Source organism: Ambystoma mexicanum, chromosome 6q (genome assembly GCF_040938575.1).
Source record: "Ambystoma mexicanum isolate Mex_15411 chromosome 6q, UKY_AmexF1_1, whole genome shotgun sequence".
Taxonomy (NCBI): Eukaryota; Metazoa; Chordata; class Amphibia; order Caudata; family Ambystomatidae; genus Ambystoma; species Ambystoma mexicanum.
The window spans coordinates 1638967602-1638985643 of record NC_090937.1 but is presented as its reverse complement, the minus strand read 5'-3'; the positions used below and the strand labels follow the sequence as shown (position 1 = coordinate 1638985643).

Sequence of the window (18042 nt, the reverse complement as noted above, 5' to 3'; positions counted from 1 at the left end):
TGCATGTAAAATAAAAGGGACTGAGTGCAGAATAAATATAATGAGAACAAATTACTTTTTTAAGCTTTATCATAAAATAGAATTAATCAAGTTACACAGAGTGACACTTATGCCCACATTGTATTTCACCAAGCAAGTACGTTTCTCTTGCAATGGCTTTCAGCGCTCTATCTGTGCAAAGCTCTGCCAATTGACCTCGGCTTCATAACAAAATTTACCATGGTAAATGTGGGGTGTGTATCTGTAGCAATACTTTGTTCATGTGTGCCTGCCAAGCACCACAAAAGGCCTGATGAGGCCCATTTTGGAATTTGTGTCCGGGGACCCGTTCAAGAGGGGTCTCAGGGTAAGTCTGTCTGGGAAGGTGGGTATGGCTCCCTGTTATGTCCCTGGATGTCAAGGCAGTCCTGGGCAGCTGGTACCCACATGATGAACTTAACTATCTAATCTACATAGTATCATTCACTTCACCAGCACCTCAATTAACCTCATATTTACCTAAATCTGTTGGCGATATTCCTGACTCAGCTTGGCAGTGAAATCTTCCCCAGCCTTTCTGCTTGCCCCACACAGGGTGAACCCAGATAAGGATTCTTGAGACTGCAGTTTTTTTAAGGATTGCCAACCCGGGAGAGAGACAGCCTCAATTTCAGCCTCAGCCCAGCAGACAGTCGGCTTTCAAGCACCGGACTCTGTCCGCTCAGCAACCAGCACTTCTGCCTCTTTCGTCCATCAGTGCCAGAAGAGGAATGCACCACAACTCTGCCTCAAAACCCTTTTTATGAAACCCCCTGTCAATCACGAGCACCTCCCCTTGTCCAGCTCATCCCACTAAGAATCACAGGAACTGCATTTCTTATTGTGCTAACTGCATTGCTGAAGATTGCGCTTCCTTCTCCAAAACAAAGCCATGTTTTTAGCAGAACGGATCTTCACATTTTTCAGTTTACCACACAGTGCAGATTCAGCCTGCACGTTTAAGGTTCATTTTTCTTTCTCATTTCCAGAGCATTATGCATTGGCTCAATCTGCATCCAGTTTATTTCAGCAAGGACTAATTTGCACTGAATGTTACTATGGGATTCAGGTATATGTTAAATGGGGTTGGGTTAATGTGTATGCTAGATTATGTTAGTATTATATTTCAGTGCAGTTCAGTCCATTGTCAAGTTCAGTTCAATTCCTACTTCCTACTACCTGTTCAGTCAAGTGATCAATTCCTACTTGCGGCTCTCCAGCCTGTGTAATTCTAACCAAATTGATATATATATGCGGCCTGAGGGGTCCCCCATACCATGAGGTGAGGCTCTCCAGTCTGTGTAATTCTTACCAATGTGTCCTATAAGCTGCCCGAGGTTGCCACCGTGCTATGAGGTGAGGCTCTCCAGTCTGTGTTATTCTTACCTATTTGTCCTATATGCTGCCTGAGGTTGACCCTGTACCATGTGGTGTGGCTCTCCACTCTGTGTAATTCTTACCAATTTGTAGTAAATGCTGCCTGAGGTTTCCCCCGTGCCATGAGGTGAGGCTCTCCAGTCTGTGTTATTCTTACCTATTTGTCCTATAGGCTGCTTGAGGTTGCCCCCATACCATGAGGTGAGGCTCCTCAGTCAGTGTAATCCTTACCAATTTGTCCTACATGCTGCCTGAGGTTGACCCCGTACCATGAGGTGTGGCTCTCCAGTCTGTGTAATTCTTACCAATTTGTAGTAAATGCTGCCTGAGGTTGCCCCGTACTATGAGGTGAGGCTCTCCAGTCTGTGTAATCTTACCAATTTGACCCGTATGCTGCTAGAGGCTGCCCCCGGTACCAGGATGTTAGGCTCCTCAGTCTGTGTAATTCTTACCAATGTGTTTTATATGCTGCCTGAGGGTGTCCCCGTACCATGAGGTGAGGCTCTCGTGTCTGTGTAGTCATACCTATTTGTCCTATATGCTGCCTAATGTAGCCCCCTTCATCCTGAGGTTAGGCTTTCCAGTCTGTGTATACACGCCAATTATATCTGAAACCATATGTGTCTTCTTGCACTTCTTCACCTATGCACCTTGCACTTTCTTTTAAAAGCACCTACATGCCTCAAGGCTTTGTGTGCTGAAATAAATGCAAACAAAAAATGTAAATAAAATATCACCACATCAGACACTTGACGTTATTCAGACCACCCGACCATTAGCAGAGACTCCATGTTACTTTGCGGGAATATGGGGAATTGCAGAAATAGCATGCACCAGGGAGCTACTTGGGGGTGCAGTAGCACCTTGTAAAGTCTTGGAACAGGCAGTCCCATGCCACACTGCTGTACATTTGTTTTCTCGGGGCCAGGGTGTGTCTTCTTAGTGTAGTTGGCTGCAGCCCAAGATTGTATTTGCTCTTAGTGCACTCTGTCCTCCTTGCACCATGGGATCCGACCCCCTAATGAGACAATTAAGGTGAGTGGTTAAGTCTTTCTTACACGCTAAGCTAACTCTAACTTTCTTCTGAACTATTCTCTACATTCCTTAACTGTGCTTGTGGCCACCAAGAAGAGCAAGGCATGGACATCCCTATCAATCAAACGTGAACAATCTGGAGAGCCAATCTTATAGGGGGTGGAAGGGGTGGGGCAACACATCCCTCTGTATAGGTTTTAATGATGTCCCATGGAAATAAAGGTTCTACAGTTTTACTCCAAAACAATAACTACCAAGCCCAAACAAGCATCTGGAGCCTATTGGCCCCACACCCTGGGCAACCTATAGAACTTTAAGGGTTGTCTTGCTACAAACCTTAAACCCCAGCACAATACCTCAAAGATGTGTCCACAACCAACCATGTTACACATAACATACAATTCAGTGGATTAAAAGTCAAGCATCTATACTCTCTGCATCATCTTTCAATGTTAGATAAGGAGAAACTGACAAGAGTGCCAAAACCACTCTACTTAGTGCGTTTGGATATGGGAGAGGCTTGAGATGTGTGGGAACCCTAGGTGTACCGCTACACCCAGGAAGCGCTTGCCCGCCCGTTGGACATCAGAGAGATCTGCATGTGTCTGACCATCCAAAGTGAGGTTTCAATGATTAAAGGACACATTGAGATGTTGTTCTTAGGCTCAATCCTTCAGCTCGTGGTAAAAATCCTGACATCCATCTGGACCAGTAAAGCCACTAACACTGGCCCATTGCCACCGACTGTCGTGACATTATCAAGTCCTGTCAGAGCAGATAATGTGCCTGTCCTCCGTTCATCAACCTCAGCTGACTGATTAAACACATTGTAGGCGCATTAAAAAAAAACTGGTTTCCCACTAATCAAACCAAGCTGTACTTCAAGAAGGTCAGGCATATATAGGTCCTCATTATAAGTTTGGTGGTCCAGAATTAACGTGACAGTAATTCAATTTACCATCACGTTCGCATATGGGAGGGGGTGCTGACTGATTTCCCTCCAGCAAAGTGTTAAGAGGTAAATCAGGCCTCACCGGCAAAAAACAATTGGTTTTTACTGGCACCAGTAATACCAGCAATTCCCCCCCATGGATTCCTATGGGACACCACGGAGTGGGGGAATTACCATTGGTGCCGGCACCATTAATACCAGCATTTCCCCCCCATGGAGTACTATGGGACACCATGGAATGGGGGAATTACCATTGGTGCCGGCACCAGTAATACCAGCAATTCCCCCCATGGAGTCCCATGGGACACCATGGAATGGGGGAATTACCACCATTGCCGGCAACAGTAATACCAGCAATTCCCCCCCCATGGAGTCCTATGGGACACCATGGAAAGGGGGAATTACCACCATTGCTGGCACCAGTAATATCATAGAAATTCCGGGATATCATGCACCAGTAAAGGTAGGTACGTTTGCCAGTATATCGGGTTACTGGCACACCTACATTGACCACCATTGATAATATTACCTGTGGTTGCAAAACAAATCCAGAAGGGGCCATTAGAGGTGTTTTCCTTAGGACCTGTGGCCGGGGACCAGAGATGTATCTTACTGACTTGGCTACACTTAGTGATTCCCTCAAGCGCACCATGTTCTCCAAGTGGTAGGCGTGGCAGTGCAGCCCAGCCCCAGTTCCCAGGAGGCGTAGTGGGGTGGTTCACCGAATCAGTACACTTTTTATTAATACCAAGTAAGAGAATGTCTGAACACTATATTGTTCTATAAAATTATAATCTTTATATCAGAAATGGAAAAAGAGAAACAGCAATACACACATAAGTAGACTAAATAAAACAAAAGACGCCACAATCTATCAGAAGAGCAACACAGTTTTAAGTAAGAGTTTTTAGAGTAATAAAATGAGTCCTTCTAGAAAAGAAACAATAGCAACAGGTATTTAAAATACTTTTCTGTCTAGGCTGGTAAAGTTTAAGTACAAGTATTGTGAATATTGGTAGTCTTTGGCTGGAACGTTCTCATTTAGTAAAAGTGCCTAAACGTGCAGTTTCTGCAGAAACGGTGGAGGGAAACCCTCAAGAGTCTCTGGGATATGAAGAAAATGCCAGAAGATGAATACTTGCAGGATGAAAAGACCCATCAGTAGTGCCAGAGAGGCAGGAGAGCACTACATAGGACTGAAGACGTAGTTCCGCGGGATGTGGTTCATGGTTCCCAGTGGAGGCAGCTGTGCAAGTTCTTCAGAGACCCCCAACAACCAAAAGCAGGTTAGTCAGAGTTCAGTTTTTCTCACTGAGATTCCATTCATGGACAGATAGCCCTCAAAGTTTAGTTATGCCTCTGTTAAGCTCCCAACATAGTGTAAAAGGGTCTGAGGGTTGCAGGGGTACAAACTGAAGCAGGAGTAGATTAGCCTATCCAGGGTCAGTACCTAAAATATTAAGGCTAGGGGAGAAGGCAGAACCATGGGGCGTGCCACATCCTGTAAGCAGGAACTTTCCTAACAAAGGATGCATGTAGCTGTTTATTTTCCATCCGCCTGCGAGGACTGTAACAAGGATTAGGCTGTGTGCCGATGCTGGCATCCTTTAGACTAAGTATAATGTAATAGACAATTGCATCAAATGCAGCTCAGAGGTCTAGGAGAATATTAGGTGGATCCCACATTCACTGCACTGATGTGGTTTCTCATCTGTGTATGCGTTGTGGTACCAACTACACAGTAGACTACTCATTTAGTGCTAGGACTCTTCTTGGTATGACCATGCCACAGAATATTTAGGGAGGGTCTATAATTACTGATTCAACCATCGTGTATTTTGACATTTTCAAAATGTTGGAGGGCATTAATCTGCCAAGGCCATTAGTTAAAGTGATCCATAGGATGGGTGCCGTAACACAGAATGCAACGTGCCCATTCTAATATTCCAAAAGGGGTGTATTCCAACCCTCAATGATTCAACCATTTGAAATCATCAGCTGCCCGTGAGCTATGGCCTCAGATTTTTGCTAACTAGCCAGACTCATTTCTGTCAGATTAAGAAAGTTTCCATGCCATCTAAAACTTCTTCAACTGCAGCCGAGGTTTCCCCACCTGCATGTCCTTTCTCATTGCAGATGAGAGCATCCTGCCTACTGAACACTTTCCCATATTCTTCACTTGTACATTTTGTCTGGTGTCTAATAAGTTTCCTTTTTTTCGCTGAAGCTTTTTCCACATTGAGTGCACTGATAAGGTTTCCCGCCTGTATGTGTTCTCTGGTGCAGAATTAAAAAAGACATGTGACTGAAGCTTTCCCACATTTAGTGCAATGGTGAGGTTTCCCACCTGTATGCGTCCTCTGGTGGTGAATTAAAGAACCTGTACAGTTGAAGCTTTTCCCACATTCAGTGCATTAATAAGGTTTCTCACCTGAATGGGTTCTCTGGTGGCGAATAAGACTTCCCATTAGATTGAAGCATTTTCCACATTCCGTGCACGGATATGGTTTCCCACCGGAATGAGTTCTCTGGTGGAGAATTAAAGAACACTTACGATTAAAGATTTTTCCACATTCAGTACAATGATGACGTTTCCCACCTGTATGTGCTCTCTGGTGGTGAATCAAAGAACCCTTACAATTGAAGTTTTTGCCACATTCAGTGCACTGGTATGGTTTCTTACCTATATGTGTTCTCTGATGGGGAAGCAAACTTCCCTTTAGAGTGAAGTTTTTCCCACATGCTGTGCAATAATGGGGCTTCTCATCGCTATGTGTTATAAGGTGGTCAATCAAAGAGCCCTTACGAGTGAAGCTGTTCCCACATTCAGGGCACTGATAAGGCTTCCCACCAGTATGGGTCCTCTGATGGCGAATAAGACCTTCCTTCTGGCCAAATCGTTGTCCACATTTAGTGCACTGATGAGGTTTTCACCCGTATTTGTTCTCTGGTGGCAAATAAGCAGTCCCTTCCAACTGAAATGTTTCCCACAATCCATACACCGATGAAGTTTCTCACCAGTATGTGTTCTCTGGTGGAGAGTAAGATGTCCCTTCTGAATAAACCCTTTCCCACATTCAGTACACTGATGAGGTTTCTTACCTGTATGTATTCTCTGATGCCGAATAAAAGAACCAATAAAGTTAAAGCTTTTCCCACATTCAGTGCACTGATAAGGTTTCCCCCCTGTATGTGAGAACTGATGGTTAATAAGACTATGATTGTGACTGAACCTTTTACCACATTCAGTGCACAAATAAGGCTTCTCACCTGTATGTGGTGGCGAATAAGCTGTACCATTCCATTGAAGCTTTTCCCACAATCAGTGCAATGATGAGCTTTCCCACCTGTATGTGCTCTCTGGTGGTCAATCAAAGAACGTTTACGCTTGAAGGTTTTCCCGCATTCATGGCATTGATTAGGTGTCCCACCTGTGTGTGTTCTCTGGTGGTCAATTAAAGAACGTTTACGATTGAAGGTTTTCCCGCATTCATTGCATTGATTAGGTGTCTCACCTGTGTGTGTTCTCTGGTGGCAGGTATGTGTATCATGCACACTGAAGCTACTCCCAAGTTCAATGCACTGATAAGGTTTTTCATCTGTGCTTTCACTTGGGAAACATGTGTATTCTTGGGATGGCAACTTTTCCAACATTGTGCAATGGTAATTGTTCCCACCGGTCTGTAATGTCGGGTGCTCAACAAGAGGACCCTAACCACTGAAACCTTTACCAAACTTAGAGATCTAATGAAGTGTCTCATCTGTAGATGTTTTATGGTTTTAGATACAAATGGCCATTCATATTTATAGCTGCTTTACAAGACCCTTTAAACAAACTACACTTTAATTCAGATTGTGTATAAAATAGCACTCACTTTTGTCCCGTCAGGAAAAATAGAGAAAAAGATTTTGTTTTCAAACATCGTTATTTTGATTAGTTTGTATTTCTTTATATTTTTTGTAGCTCTACGTTGCTGGATGGTGTCACTGACGTGTTGGATGGATTGAAAACAGCAGGTATTCAATGGGCTTCGGAAGCCCAGTTCCTGGATACTAAATACTACTGGACCCCAGACTTGTATCTAAGGTGTAGGGCTATTGCACATTCCATCAACAAAGCTTTGCACTGGGAATGTAATCACAGGGCCTCATTACGACCCTGGCGGAAAGTTACCGCCAGGGCCGTGACTTTACCGCCATGGTGCTAACTACGTTAACGCCATGGCGGTAAGGGGATTTACCGCCCCATTCCGACCTTGGCGGGGCGGTAAATCCCCAATCCCCATTTACCCTTCCCCATTCCCATTTTTGCCCCATAGGGCATAATGGGAGTGGGGAAGGCGTTAATTACGCCACCGTAAATTACGGTGGCGTAATTAACACCAAGTTCCCTTACCGCCATGGTTTTTTACACCCGCTAAAAGCAGGTGTAAAAACCGCCATGGCGGAAAGGGAACTCGTGATTGGCGGTAAGGGGTCGGCGCAGCTAACGATGGCGCTAACCCCTTACCGCCAGGGTCGTAATGAGGCCCTGTTGCTGCATTTCCTGAGGGATCAATCACCTATTGAAATAAAAAGAGATGCACATTATTAGTTTCCACATGTTCACAATCACAGCGGCAATCACATGTAACAGGCAGACTGGTTCTCAGTATTAGTGATATGCATTAATTACTCATACAGTAACTAATAATACTTTGAGGTGCCATCTATTGGGGACAATCACCCTAATGGGTGGTAAAGAAGTAGGGCACCAATGATAAAGTATAATAGAGGTGATACGCAGCAGGAATCGTGAGTTTCATTAATATTTAGAACCTTTTAATATCCAATAACCTGAGCACAATAATCAGATAGGCTGGATGAACATTGGAGGTAGATTTTCTTACTTATTAGGGACTTGCATATATGATTTAACATTTTATTCCTTCAGAAACGACTGATCTAGTACATAGGATTTCACTATTTCTATGTACTAAGTAAAAGGATGGAGTTCACACTAGGTTAACACGTTTTCTTCCCCTCGGTGACAATGACAAAAGCCATGCTGTTACTACATTCAAACACTGACTTTGTACCGATAGATGCAAACACAACATTTTCCCCAAGCCCGGATGGACAGACAAAGCTTGATTATTTATTTTTCCATTTATAAAAACGCATTTAACCCAGTGGCATCAAGGCGCTGTTACATAACAAGTTACTCACAAAGCAAAACATGTACAAAAAATCAGTTTATCAGTTTCATGATCAGCATTTAAGCAAACAGCACATTTCTTTGTTATTTTGGTAAGGTTCAGTATGATTGCTCGTCTCGCAAGTTTGACAGGAGTAAGTTTCATTCTTTGGCTGCGATAGTTGTGAAGCTCGAGCCTCCAGTTTTTGCACATTTAAATTTGGGTTGGATGAGACGGTGTGCATAGGCTGTTTTAGTGGCTCTGGACACATTTTCTTTCAAGATTTTTTGAGAGAAGTAGGGGGGAGCCACGTTGGAGAGACATCTGTGCGCGAGTGACAATGTTTTAAATAGAATCCGCTAGCGAATGTGGAGCAAGTGGGACTTGCTTCTTGCTGAGTTGATATGCTCTAGTTTGGGGATATTGAGAGCTGCATGAAGTCTGAATAAACTGCATCTTCCGGATGTTGTGCTCCGAGGTGCCTGCAAAGAGTGCATTACAATAGTCGAACCTTGATCCAATGATTAGCTCGGGCAATTGTAAGGCAGTAGTCCAGGGATAGGAAAAGTCTGGATGCATTGTTCAATTTTGTAGTGTAGGCGGTAGAGGAGGCAATGGCATTCACTTGTCGAGTGAGCGAGAGAGTAGCATCCAAATAAACTCTCAGTGTCTTCACTGAAGATGAGATAGGGATCGGAATGCAATCAATGTTGGAAGAGGTATATTTGGCATCAAGCTTCTTGATCACCAGCGAGGGACCTATCAGGAGGATCTCGGTCTGTTCATCGTTCAGGCAAAGGCAGTTATGGCCATCCAGGCAGAAACCCGACTGGTGCATACCCAGGATGTGGTTAGCTTCCAGATAATGCTGAATTTGCCGATAAGCTACTCTGTCCAAGATTTTCAGTAGGAAAGGGACCGCTTTAATTGAGCAGTAGTTGGTTGGCCTTGTGAGGTCTAGTGAGGGTTTCTTAATGGGGACTACACCCGTGGAGTAGAAGGTGTTGATAAAGGAGGTGATGAGGGTTGCCAGGACTCTTGAGCAGTCCTTAATCAGGGCCGCTGAACATATGTCCCCTTTGCATCTTGAAGGTTTAATATCCTTTAAGATGGTTTTGACTTCAGCCTCTGAGACATTGGCGAAGCGATACATAGGAAGGTCTAGATGAAGGGCAGGGTTGCTGTCGAAGACTGCTGAGAGGATTTGAGTGTGGATTGCTGGAGGTCAATGTTTGTGAAGGGTGTAATTTTTGACAAGCATAGCATATTGAATATTAGAGGTTTTCTAGTTCCTTGAGGATTGTGAAGATCTCACAGGTGTTGGACTTTGCATTGGCAATTCAGGCATTTCAAGTATGTCAGAGACAGATACATTGGCATTGTTGGCAAAGAGGCAATGTGCATGAGACACCCCCTCACCTTCCAACTATCATCCAATTTGCATTCCTAATTCTTTTTACCAATGCCATACTGCAAAGTATCCATAGTTGATTTGCCAAAGTGAGACCACTTTTACTGTTCTATTCGAAATATCACTGTGTAGTTTTCTGGAAGAGGACAATAAGTTCTATTTATTGTTACAACGTGAATGTAAATGTTCCTGTTACTTGCCAGTTTCCCAATCCCACTCCCATCTTTTTGTGTCTTCAATCTAATCCTATGGACCATGGGTTCCACCTCAGCAAGCCTCTGTAGCCAAGAACTCATTACATTTACACTGAGAAATTAATTCATCATGTCCCAAGGAACTGGTGGGCTTGAATCTCCAGAATTGTTGATTTCACAAGATTCCTGATGATATACTGTTAACATTCCACCCACCTCTGACTCTGGGGGAATCTGCCCTACGTAATCCGTATGATCCATGAAAATGTAACAACGTTGTTTATGATCCATTTTACAGTGAATCTAGAATAAGATTTATGCATGTGTGAATATTATGGCTAGATTGCCACCCCAGGAACTGTCAATTAATTCTAGCTTATTGTATTGGAACATGCCATCACAACAGCATATCAATTTCCCTTTTTGCCTCCCTCTTCTAGAAATTTGAAACAAAATAAAAATAAGTGTGCGCCCTTGATGAGGTGTGTATATAGCTATGAGTTTTGCCTGCCATTGCACCCTCTATCCAGAAAGTGCATGCGGTCGTGGTCAGCTAAAATGTTAACAGGAGCACAGAGGAAAGTTGGCCAGTCAGGCCTTTTTTATTTTTGTGAGCAATGGAAAGATCTGAGTGGATATTGTAGCCCACAGGATGAATCTCTCTGGCACCACACTCAACCGATACATCTCCTTTCTCACTGAAAGGACAGTCTCCACGCACCCTTATTGACCCCACTCCTGTCCTGCAAAGCTTCTCCTTATCTTCAATCTCTGCAACCTGTTTGTTGAATCCCTTGGACAGACTCTTAGCAAACACAGCGTACACGTCCGCCAATACCCAGATGACATACAAATATACTTCCAAATGTCATCCCCTTCACAACTCCACCTCCACACCCTCAAAACCTTTCTCTCCACCATCACCAACTGGATGGCCACCCACTTCTTCAAACTCAACCCGTGATGTGAAAAATCAGAGTGTGTTTCACAGCCTAGTCCCCGGGGTTCCCGTACTCAGGTGGCCAGGGAAAGGCCATCACTTTTGGATCCCGACCCTGGGAGCAGACATGTGAGGGACGATTACCTGAGGGTGATTACCTGAGGGTCTCCTCGGGGAGTGGGGGTGAAGAACCTGATGGTGAGACATGGTATCCCCCTTTTCCCACTGACCATCGAACCCAGAGGTCTTCAAATTGTGTATTGCGCCTCCACAGGGATGGGGGGGCATAGCGAAAGCCCAGCATGAAATGTAAAAATTAAAAAAAATGTATATTTTTTTTTAGATTGTAAAAAACGGGCAGTGACGGCTCACATGGTCGGACTGGAGCATAAAACTGTCTCCTGCACCAATGAAAAAGTGGCCCACAGTTGCAAATGGATATTCATTCCTTTAGTCACAGTCTGTTTGAATATTACCCAAGGGTTTTTCTTTTTGTTCAAATGTAAGCAAATTGTGATATTTAAAGAATATTTATTCAGCAACAATTGTCAAAACTACTAGCTGCATATAGTGAAGTAACTCATCAAAACTGGCCCAAATTATCTGCAAAAGTGGACCATTTTGACTGGCCCACACTAGAATTTTGCATTTTAGGTGCGGGAATTGCCATATTGCTCTATAGGACAGTCCAAGCCTGTTGGCCCATCCTTAATGCGCGAGGGGACATCCATCCAGTGGCCCCTCATGCATTATGGAGGAGCTGAGGAGCCAGGAGGAGCCAGCCAAGTGAAATCCCCAGCTGAGGGATTGCTCCGGGGCTGGCTGAACTGTCAAAGGGAAACAGTGTTTCCCTTTGACTGAAACACTGTTTCCCTTTGACAGGACAGTTCAGTTCCCCAGATGAACATGCTCACCATGCAAGGCCGGGGGTGTTTTGCTTCGCCAGCCTTGCATAGCTCATTGGAAATGTTGGCTGGGGCACTGCATTTCTGTATGTTGCGAAGGGGAGCTCCTGCACCTCCTCGCACATACGGACAGAGTAGCCTGGAGTGGGGTGGTTCAGCACCCACGTGCAGGTCCCTGTAGAGGATACGTTTATGTTCATTTATTTTTTATTTAAATATGTGTATGGATGTGTTGTATGGTGATGGGCGTGTGTGTGTGTATGTGTGTTTTTTTGGGGTTTTTTTTGGTCCATTGTGCTGATTTTGGTGAGTGGGAGGCAGAGGTGGCGGCCAGGGGATAGGAATGATATTTTCTTTTTACTGGATCTCTATCATAGATGTCCAATCAAAAAAACATGCTTTCCCCCATTCCCCCCCAGCGCCTTGCATATACACACAATCATGTTGATTGTGTTAGGCACTGTGGGGTCCATGGGACAGGGATAGTATCTTTTTACTGGACATCTATCAAAGATGGGCAGTAAAAAATATCATGCCTGTCCCCTGGGCCCCCCAGGCGCCAATTGCAAACTGCTCTAAAATGCAAAATGTTAACCCATTGTAGAGGAGGAGCCAAGTACCGCCACTTCAACCACCTCACCTGTATTGCCTATATGTTGGGAGCCAGGATGTGAGACACGTGCGGTACCAGTGAAAATACTGATACCTAAGAGAATCCTGGAGGCAAGGTTCCCATTAAGAAAACCATACCTGCATACAAGAAAATATGATGGCTGTTTGAATGAAATCCGAGAAAGAGCAGAGCAAAATAGACAAGACGAATGGTAACGTCACACAGAGCAGTGTTGATGTAACTAGAACAGATACAGAGACTAGAGAATGCAGATATTCTACACGGCATCAAGAACGTATCAAGGATAAGTGACATCTTGGGATCAGGGTGAAGAAGCTTATGCCATAAAACAAACGGATGAAGAAATCCAGTTAGTTTGCACATGTACATATGCAAAAGAAATGCAAGCAGACAAAGGGCCTCATTACACGGTAAGCGGTAGCCATGGCGCTATTAGCGCCATGGCTACCCCCTTACCGCATTCCAGGTCCGTGTTCCCGGAATAGGGATTTACCGGGTCATTCCGACCTTGGAGGACCCGGTAAATCCCCATTCCGGGAACCATTCCCCATTCCCATTTGAGCCCCGGGCCCACTATTAGCGGGCCCGTTATTAGCTCTGAAGTCCCTCAACAGGTCCCTTCCATAATGCCTGGTAAAACCAGGCGTTAGTGAAGGGACCCGCTAAGGGACCTAGTAGTAGGGTGGTAAGGGATTACCGGCACTGGTGTCCTTACCGGTGCTAGTAATCCCTTACCACCTACCATGTAATGAGGCCCAAAGTATTCTTAAGGCTGGCTTTATAGTGAATAGATTGTGGCATACACCATTATTTACATATATGTATTAAGGATAAACTATGGATGTTTCCACTACGTGTTATATCAGAGTTTGACTACAAAATGGAAGGCCTCCTCTTCAGCGTGGCACAGTAAGAAAAGCACCCAGTGGGTGCTGTGTCAGTATATTTAAAAAGACTAGTAAAGCCAATTTAACTTTACATTCTCTGGGAGATAGTAGTCAGTCCCAGAGAAGGTATTTAAACTTGGGGAAGTCTGAAATACATCCCTGTGTCACTGCACTGAAGGTGCTGTGTGACACACAGTAAAAGATGATGCCTATGGAGTTGGTTTAAAACTCCATAATCAAAGAACACAAAAGTAAAACACACACAAAATACATGGAAGAGTGGGTAAAAGGGCTCACACTCTTCCCAGGTAAAAAAGAAAAATCAAATCCTAGAAATCCAGCAAAGTTGCTGGGGGTCTCAAAAAGTAATGGAAATTAGCACATGTTGAAAATTCTCCCCAACACCAGTGGATTGTCATGAGGCCGCTTTAGAAAGGGAAGGCAGTAGCCGTGGGCTATTGTATCCAGAACCCACGCATCCAAAGTAATGGCTCGCCACTCTTCGAGATGCTGAGACAGCATGCCCCCAACCGGCGAACCGTCGGACATCGCCTCATGACTGTTTTGGAGTGGCTGTGGCAGCGCATGAAGGCATGAATCCAAACCCGACTGAGGGGATTCGCACATGGCATCCTTGCCATCCTGCACGAGAGCAAGGAACCCATCCCTTTATTCCCCCTCGGGAATATGCTCAGCCTCTCGAGAAACACACTCCACAGAGTGTGTGAAAACCTAGCTAAGGCACAAGTGGAGTTGGCTGATTTCAACGCCATACTCCCCACAGAAAATACCTTGCAAGCCCAACCGTTGGAGCGTTTGTTGTCCCTATCCGGAGGGATGGTAGGGTATGCTGCATGCCTCGAGGTGGCCATAGCCTCCTGAACCACCAAACTCTCGCGAGTGGGGTGAGTGGATAAGTAGCTGGGGTCTCTAACGGAAGGGCAGTACTTCTTTATCAAAGATCTGTTAACAGCCGAAAGAGATTCCGGTGACTGCCAAGCAGCTGCCATCCTTTTCTGTAAAGTGAGATGAAAAGGTAACACCGGGTCCGATTACGGACCTTGATCTAAAATGTCCATTAGATCATCTTGTAAAAAGTCTTCAGGAGGCCTGGATCAGCACAGATACTCCGAGACCCTAGCCATGAGCCGCCTGTATGACGGCTCAGCATGAGCCCCAGGTCTGCCAAATTCCACTTCTGGAGAAGTGCTCAACCCACTGGCATCATGAAGGGTTTGCCTGAACTCCTCCAATTGACTGTCTCCAGAAAAGACAGGAGCCACATCATGCTCAACAGGGTCCTCAAAGTCAGACCTTTCTTCCTCTTCATATATGTCGTCCAGAGGAAGGTGAAAACACCATCCTCACAGACTTAGCAGTAGCCTTCCTTGGAGGATCCACCAGATGAGGGAACTCCAATGGTACATTTCGGGCAAAAATCCCACAAGGCGTTGAGGGTGCTGAAGGCTTTGACGCCGAGAGCGTCTACAGCTTTGGCATCGAGAGCGCCGAAGGCGTCGGCACTGGTGCCGACGGTGCCGTAGCCTGATAAGAAGGCAAAGCCTCGACGCCTGAGTCGGATGGACACAGAACCAACCGAGTCGACGCCGGCTTCAATCCCTTAGCAGGTTGCAGCGGTCTTGCTGGGGACGAGGACCTAGACCTGGAAGCACGTCTCTTGCGACTATCTGAAGCCCTGTCCGAACAGGACCTCGAAGGTTCCCGATGCGAGTCGCGTTGCGGACCCGAGCCTGAAAGCGTGCGAGCCATGGTATGAGACCATTCCTTGCCAGCTTCATTAGAAGGAGCGACCGGAACCGTGCCCTACGATTGAAAAATCACCAACATCTGCTCCTTAAAGGCAGCCCATTCCTCCGGAGTCGAGGACTTCGTTGGGGCATGCCACTCTCCTCGCAGCTCCATCCTCCGAGGAGGACAGGGAAGGCGACCGGTGACAGCGATTCCGAGAATGCCACGACGAGGAGGAAGAATGGCGGGAACCACTCCGGGACCGAGAACCCCAGGCCTCCTCCTAACACAGAGAGTCGTCGGTGGACATACCTTTGGATTTCGACTTACATTTACGGGACTTACTGGGTTTAGAACACCTACCTAGCTGAAGTTTCCCCTTACGCTCACGCAAGGCCTTAGCAGTCAGTGACTGGCATTTTGAACAGTCGTCGGTGTTGTAACTCTCGCCCAAGCACCACAAACAAATGCGATGCAGGTCGGTGATCGACATTTTCGACTTGCAGTCCCGGCAAGTCTTGAAGCCAGACCGCAGAGACGGAGGGGTCGAAGAAGAAGACATCTCCACGATGAAACACACGAGGCGTGCCGAGTTCTCGAAGAAAACACGTTTGCAGAAAAAATGGTACTGAGGCTACGGGCACCAAGCGTCCTATTTATAACAACCAGTGATGTCGCCCTCGATGGAGGCATTCGAGGGACATCGACCCGACGTCATCAACACAGGACGCCCTCTGCCGAAAAAGTTTCGGAAGTGCACAGCCAAAGATGTGGAATACTTTGGAGGACACAATCCATTCAAAATAAATGGGGCTGGACTCAAGGCCTGTTATATCCGTTTATATACATGTGAACCCACAGCTGGGAAAAGGCAAGCAAGTGCTTGGCCGGGGAAATAGCTTACAAGGGGTCCAATAGCAGGGAGAGAGGGAGGATATAAAAGTGCGAGGAGACCGGGTAAATGTGGGTTGTTCGGATGAAGTCAAGGGAGGAGTAGGAGGTCCATGAGAGCAGGTGGAGGAAGGATGGCATAACAGAGCACGGAGAGAAATTGTCAGGAGTGTGTTCAAGGTGAGGTATTGGCTGCTAAGAGAAAGTGGTACTTGGGTGTGAGACTGTGTGAAAGAGGAGAAAGTGAGTGAGATTAGGGGTGGGAGGAGGTTATTGAAAAGGGTGACTGGGAGATTAAAAGGTAGGTGAAAGAGGGTGAGTAAAGTGTAGAGTAGTGGAAAAGGAGCATAGTAGTGTAGTGTGGAGTGGAGTGCAGTGGGAGGAGAGTGGAGCATAGCAGAGGAGTAGTAAAGTGGAGTGTGGAGAGTAGTAGAGAGTAAATAGAGGAGAGTGAAGAGGAAAGAGTGGAGGGAGATGGAATACAGTGGGAGGAGAGAGTAGCGGAGCAGAGTAGTAGTAGTGGAGGGGAGTGGAGCGCGATGGAGTGCAGTGGGAGAGGAGTGTAGCGGAGCCAACCAATAGTAGAGAGGAGTGTACAGAGTAGTTGGGAGTACATTACAGAGTACATAGAAGAGAGTGAAGTGGAAAGAGTGGAGTGGAGTGCAGTGGGAGGATAGTGTAGCAGAGCAGAGCAGTAGCAGAGGGGAGTGTAGGGGAGATTAAATAGAGGAGAGTCAAGTGGAAAGAGTGGAGTCAGATGGGTGCAGTGGGAGGAGAGTGTAGCAGAGCACAGCAGCAGTAGAGGGAAGATTAGATATTAGTGGGGGTGTAGTAGAGAGCAAATAGAGGAGAGTGATGTAGGGTGAGATGGAGTGCAGCAGGAAGAGAGTGTAGCGGAGCAGAGCAGTAATAGAGATGAGAGTAGTGGAGAGTGTAGTGGAAAGTGTGGAGTGAGAGGGAGTGCAGTGGGAGAGAATAGTAGTAGATAGTGCAGGTGAGTTGTAGTGAATATCGGAGATGGAGTAGTAGAGAGTAAGCTCGGAGGGTGTGGGTAGGCAGTAGATTGGGCAGAGAGGTACAGTAGAGGGACAGCAGAGGAAGAATTATGTTGAAAGCGGAGTGACATTGGTTGGAGTATCAGGGACGAAGGGGTTACAGAGAGATGAAGGGAAAGTGATATAAGTGTGTGATGAATTGACGTCTGCCCTGCAGGACTACAAGGGTGAGTATAGGCTAAAACACCCACTCAGCCCTCACACGTCTACAAACCAAGAGCCAACACAATCATGAAGTCAAAACAGGTACAGTCAGTGTCTTTTGTGGTAACATGGGCCGAGGGAAGGCTATACTCTTAGGAGCAGTGTGAACGTGGTTCAGTAGCGACAAAAACAGTCCAATCAAGGTTCTATAAAAATATATACACTTTAATTAAACACAACATGTACAATAATAACTAACTAGACAAACACTACACAAAACCCACCCCAGGGGAAAGAGCACATAATAAGCAAAGGTAGTAGGTGCAGCACTTTGGGCAATGAATCAGGGGTGAAAGGCAAGCAAAAGCAACAATCGTCTTGAAAAAAGATATGTACTTTTGTGCATAAATGGTTCAAAGTGACCTAGTTATCTAGGGCTCAGAAATAGACCAACAGGCCAGTTAGCAGTCAATAGCACCTTCTTTGCAGCTCTTGGTGGTTTGACAGCACCAAACCAGACTTCTTGGCACTTCTCTGAAGATCAGAAGGGAGAGAAAAGCAGTACTAGTGGGTCCTGCTTTTTTGAACAGTCCATGAAAAACGTGCTCTGTAGTCTTGGCTCACAGGTTGCTGTGAGACCCAATGTAGGGCTCAGAGAGAAGATGAGTCCTTT

At 45.7% G+C, this 18042-nt stretch overlaps 1 pseudogene; it reads right to left on the bottom strand.

Moving 5' to 3' along the window:
- Nucleotides 1-5581: 5581 nt before the first annotated feature.
- LOC138515403 (zinc finger protein 84-like) lies at nucleotides 5582-7036 on the bottom strand (annotated as a pseudogene).
- Nucleotides 7037-18042: the final 11006 nt, after the last annotated feature.